We start from the raw sequence: 6,000 nt of genomic DNA, 5'->3' as shown, positions 1-6,000 counted from the left end.
TTCAGTTTCTTCTCCTGCCCACAATTAATCCGACCAACTTCTTCTCCCACGATTAATTTGACGAAACCTTCCGCATAAAAAAAATCGACAAACTTTCATCTTCTAACCCTAGCAGTTGTTCCATCTTTGGCGTGTCGATCGTTGCCGATACCGACGTTCTTCGACAGTCTTCTGAAGTCACGCTTCATTCAATTGCTTTCTGAAGTCATGGCAAAGTTGGTCTCAAAGTTCTTCAAATTTCGTCAGTTCCTTCGACACTGATCTGGTATAAAGAGGGGTAAATATCACTTTAAACCCCAAACTATTTTCGCACTATCAATTATATCCTGAACTATTGAAAATGATTTTTTAAACCTTGAACTACCAATTTTGTATCAATTGTACATTTTATCCATTTTTCATCCTTTGAATTTTCAATGAGTAATGCATATAATCACATCGTTTTATATAATGTAGGTCAAAAAAAGAATGATTCTAAATACATTGTAGCATCCGGTGAGCCACATCAAATTTTTGAAGCTAAAAAAAAGGAATGAATGGTGAAATTGATACAAAATTGATAGTTTAAGGTTTAAAAAATATTTTCGATAGTTTATGATATAATTGATAGTGCGAATATAGTTTGAGGTTTAAAGTGATATTTACTCTATAAAGAGAAAGGGCAATTAGAGGGGTTGAGGTGCAGGGTGTAGAGAGAAAGAGAGCGACGACGTGGAACGAGTGCCCTACTTGGCCTGTATTTTTGGTGGTGAGTTAAGGTATGCAAATCTATTTAACGTAAACAAATTGTATAATTTTAATATCAACTGCCCTAATTTCGCCCAAAACCTTGAAATTTGAGGCTTCCTAATGCCATTGTTTCTATAATCTTTTTTGTTCTACGTACTTATTTCTGAAAATAATAAGTGTTTGAAAACTTGTTTCTTCTATGTGATATTGAAAGATGATGTTTTTGTGCATTGACTATTTATATTTTGCTGCGATTCTAAGCTAGTTATTCGGCGTTGTTGGTCATGAAAGTAGCTTCATTTTATTCCAGTTTTAACTGCATTTTGACAGAGTTCAATTTTCAGACGGGAGAGAAGGCTGTGAGCTGCGGATTCACGAAGTATCAAATTATCAATTAAGTGGTATAAGATTCACAACTTGACGACAATCAATTTGAGAAGACTCATTTTTCGATCACTGAATTTTATGTAGCAAGACATTTTTATAGAAATTGTTGAAAGTTTATGGTTTTTTAGGAGAAAATAAAAGTTCGGGATATTTTATGAAAAATGCTAAAAGTTCGGGACATTTTATGAAAAAATGTTGAAAGTTCAGAGTTTTTGAGGAGAAAATGAAAGTTCGTAACATTTTATGGAAAAGACTGAAAGTTTGAGACATAAAATACTATAAACCCTTATTATTATTAGGGTTAATGCCGTGAAAAACCATGAACTTTGGTGCGATTTTCAAACTTTCCATGAACTATTTTTTTATCAAATTTTCCATGAACTTAAACGCCTGAACAATTTTTCCACGATTTTTACCTCCGGTGATTGTCCGGTGTTAGGTGGCGCCTACGTGGCATTAGTCAAAACGACGGCGTTTTGATAAAGTATATGAAAAGACATCGTTTGAACTAGAATTCGCATCAAACGACGCCGTTTCTTTTGCTGGGGTTAAATCATATTAACCCTAACCTAATTTCACCGCATTTTCTTACATTCACCATTGTCGAATCTTGACTGCAACTGTTATGGGAGAATTTGACCTTGGGATGATGAGATATTGCGAGTGAGGCGCCGAGAAGAAGACGAAGTAAGAGATATTGACGACGATATTTTGCGAAATGGGAGACAGGTATTTCTCTTTCCCCGTGTATAGAATTTGTCGCCCATAGTACTTTGCCGCCCTTAGCTTAGAGAAAAAATTGAGTCTTTACTTGCCTATTGCTGTGAATCTTTGATTTTGCTTTACTATTTCATTAAATCTTCTTCTTGCCCATCCATCACATTGAATTTCTTTTTTTTCAATTTGCGCAGTGACTCATTTGGTTTGTATATTCACCATGGTGGGAAGTTTGTCAACTTAGGCGCAGGTAGATTGTACTCAGGTGGTGAAGTTTTGGAGAAATTCGGTTTAGATAAGGATAGGTTTGGTTATTTTGACTTAGAGGAGGAAATCAAGCAACTTGGGTATACTTCTTGGAGGTGTTTAGCTTTCAAGGTTCCTAGAACTTTAGTGTTTATGGATTTGTGTGATGATAAGCAGGTAATGCAAATGATTAGTTGTGTTACATCTACAATTACATGTGTGAGTATCTATGTGGATGATGGGAAAAAGGGAAAGGTCAAGAAGGTTGTCACTGAAACTGAAACTGTTACTAAGACAGTCATGAAGACTATAACAACCACTAAGAGTAGTAATAATAAGGGGAAGTGGAAGGTAAATCAGTCCAAAGGGGAAGAGAAGGTATTTGATAGGGAAGAGCCTGCTAGTGTAGTGAAAGAGCATAATGTGCAGATTGAGTCAAGGATGGGCAAGGATACTGACAGAGTGGTGATGGAGCAAAATGTGCATATTGAGCCAAGGATTGAGCATGACGTGCTGATGGAGGAGCTTTATGAAACAGATGAAGATGATGATGATTGTGTTCCTCAATATATTGAGAAAGAGGACGTAGAGTCAGATGATTCTTTAGGTGATAAAGAGCTAGGGTCAGAAGATGAAGAGTATATGCAAGCAAGAAGCAATGTCAGGGAAAGTATTGGTGTGATTGCTGAAATGGGTTTAGAGAAAGAGAATGAAGAAGAAAGATTGTCTGAATATGATGATTCTGATAAAGAGAGGTCTGATAGTAGTGACTTAGATGGTCAAGTTGTTAGAAGCAAACAACCTAAAGTTGTGTATGATCCAAGGGGAGATATTGCAGATTTGAAGCTTGTTCTAGGCATGCGGTTTGAGGATGGTTTTCAGTGCAAGAAAGCACTGGTAAAGGTCATCCAATTCACTTTAGAAGGGTAAGCAAGGATCAGTGTGAGGCTTATTGTGAGGAGCCTTGTCAGTGGAGAATATATGCTAGTATAAAGAAAAATGAGAGGTCTTTGGTGGTGAAGATCTTGGGTCAGGATCACACATGTACATTTGCAATTGGTAATAAGCAAGCAAGTTATAAGTGGCTTGGGGAAGAGTACACTGAGGTCTTCAGAGTTAGACCTCAAATGTGTGTTGAAGATTTTAGGAATGATGTTAAGAGGAGATTTAACATAGCTGTTCCAAATGGACGGTTGTACAGGGCCAAAGCACATGCCTTACAGGTGCTTAGAGGCACTATGCAGGGCCATTACAATAAATTAAGGAGTTACATTGCAGAGTTGATGAGAGTGGACAGAGAGGGCAGATTTGAGCTCCTGTGTGGGGATGGTACCATATTCCAGGGACTGTACATTGGGTTTTCAGCCTTGAAGAATGGATTTTTAGAGAGATGTAGGCATATTATTGGTCTAGATGGCTGCTTCTTGAAAACACATTTAGGAGGTCAGCTTTTGTGTGCCATAGGGAAGGATGGCAATAATCAGATGTACCCCATTGCATGGGCCGTAGTAGAAGTGGAGAATGAAGCTTGTTGGCGATAGTTTTTAAGCTTGTTGTTGGAAGAGCTTGGCATCAGGGATGGCAATGGATTTACTTTGATTTCTGATCGTATGCTCTGAATGCTATATAGTATGCTCTGAGCAGAATTCTTGCTCTGAGCTCTGCTCTGGCTCTGAAGTATATTCTGGCTCTGGCTCTGCTAATTCTTGCTCTGAGTCATATTTAAGTCTGCTCTGAAATTAATGAATATGCTCGGTAGAGCCAGAGCAGAATATGCTCTGCTAATTCTTGCTCTGAGTCCTATATAGTCTGCTATGAAATTAATGAATTTGCTCTGCTATATTCTTGCTCTGAAATGTAGGGCCTAACTAATGCTGTGAAAGAGTTGGCTCCACATGCCGAGCACAGAAACTGTGCTCGACATGTCTATATGAATTGGAAGAAACAATTCAAGGGAGTTTCATTGAATAACTTATTTTGGCAAGCTGTGAGGGCTACATATTCTGAGGAGTGGGAGGCAGCAATGGAGGAACTTAAGTGTGAAAATGAGCAAGCATATGAGGATCTTATTGAGAGAGATCCAACCAGGTTTTGCAAAGCCTTTATTTCAACTTGTTGTGTTATTGATATGGTAGATAACAATGTATCAGAAACTTTTAATGGGTATATTCTGAGTGCTAGGGGGAAACACATCATCGACATGCTAGAAGAAATCAGAAGTGGTCTAAGAGAGAGGCAATATAAGAAATTACAACATGTGAACACTGTCACTGACATAGTAACACCAGCTGATATGGTAGATAACAATGTATCAGAAACTTTTAATGGGTATATTCTGAGTGCTAGGGGGAAACACATCATCGACATGCTAGAAGAAATCAGAAGTGGTCTAAGAGAGAGGCAATATAAGAAATTACAACATGTGAACACTGTCACTGACATAGTAACACCAGCTGTTAGGAAAAAACTAGAGAAACTGAAATCACAAGCTAGGTATTGTACTGCTCACCCTGGTCTAGGAGGGAAATTTGAGGTCGCAATGAAAGGTGATAGGTTTATTGTGTCTCTGCATGAGAGGACATGTAGTTGTAGGGCATGGGAGCTCACTGGGATACCTTGTATCCATGCTGTGAGTGCTATCCATTTTATGAGGGATGATCCAGCCACATATGTGCACAAGTATTTGAGCACAGAGACATATTTGAAGGCTTACTCATTCCCTCTTGAGCCAATCAATGGTGAGAGATTTTGGCCAAAGGCTCCTGGATATCTAGTTGAGCCCTCACATGTGAGGATCATGTCGGGTAGACCAAAGAAGAAGAGGAGAAGAGACAAGGATGAGAAGGACCCAAAAAACCCTTCAAGGCTGAGAAAGACAGGCACCATGATGACATGCCAAAGGTGTTTACAAGTTAGGCATAATTCAAGGACATGCAAGAATGATGAAGTGGAGAAGCCTGAAGGTGAGAAGAGGAAGCCGGGAAGACCAAGAAAGTACCCACCCCCTGAACCCACTGAACCCACTGAGGCACCCACAATAGAGGCCACAGACACCACAAACCCTACAGATACCACAGTAGCTGCATCATCAAGAGGAAGGGGCAGGGGCAAGGGTAGGGGCCGGGGAAGGGAGATTGCAATGGAGAGACAAGAGGTAAACTGTGTTATCCTTAAGTTTTCTTATGTTATTTTCATTTGGCATTACAATTTAAAGTGTACTTTATTTACATCATTGTAGGCAAGCAAAGGAATAGGTCATTACATTGGAGAAGAAACATGGAACTCTTATATTGCAAGTGGGAGTTATGTGCAACAAATCCCAAGAGGAGGGGAGCTGTCCATTCAAGGCCCTACACAGAATCCCAAACCAACACTTGAAGATGGATTGTTGAAGATGAGAGGAGCTGTCCATCTGTCTATTTGATGTTGTTTGGTGTTTTTGATGTTTTTGATGTGCAAACTTTTCATGTTTCTGTTTCTTCAAGATGGATTAAGACAATTTGAATTTGGATTGTTGATCTTGAGGATGTTTTGTCTCAGTTTTTGATGGTATAAATATCAGAATCAGTTATGTTATTCTATTTCTTGAACATTCAATGAGCACATATAATTGCACATAATTCTGAAAATAAACTTACTTCTCATTACCATTGCCAATGAGATTACAAGGTTGTTACAAGAGGAATGACAACAAAACACCATCAACCCTATACCCTAAGCAACAAATGCTTGAATTACCACACTAACAACTCCAACAACACAAGCACAAACAAACACTTTCTTCTTCCCGTTCTTGCTGCCCTTAACCTTCTCCATTCTGAGGAGTCTCACTTCATCCTCCAACAATCTAATTCGCTTCAAATCTTCCTCCACATATTTCTGTAGGCGATAGCATTCTCCAATCCAGAAGTTCAATTTTTC

This window comes from Salvia miltiorrhiza, chromosome 8, assembly GCF_028751815.1.
Source record: "Salvia miltiorrhiza cultivar Shanhuang (shh) chromosome 8, IMPLAD_Smil_shh, whole genome shotgun sequence".
NCBI classification, from domain to species: domain Eukaryota; kingdom Viridiplantae; phylum Streptophyta; class Magnoliopsida; order Lamiales; family Lamiaceae; genus Salvia; species Salvia miltiorrhiza.
Note: the sequence above shows the minus strand (reverse complement) of the source record.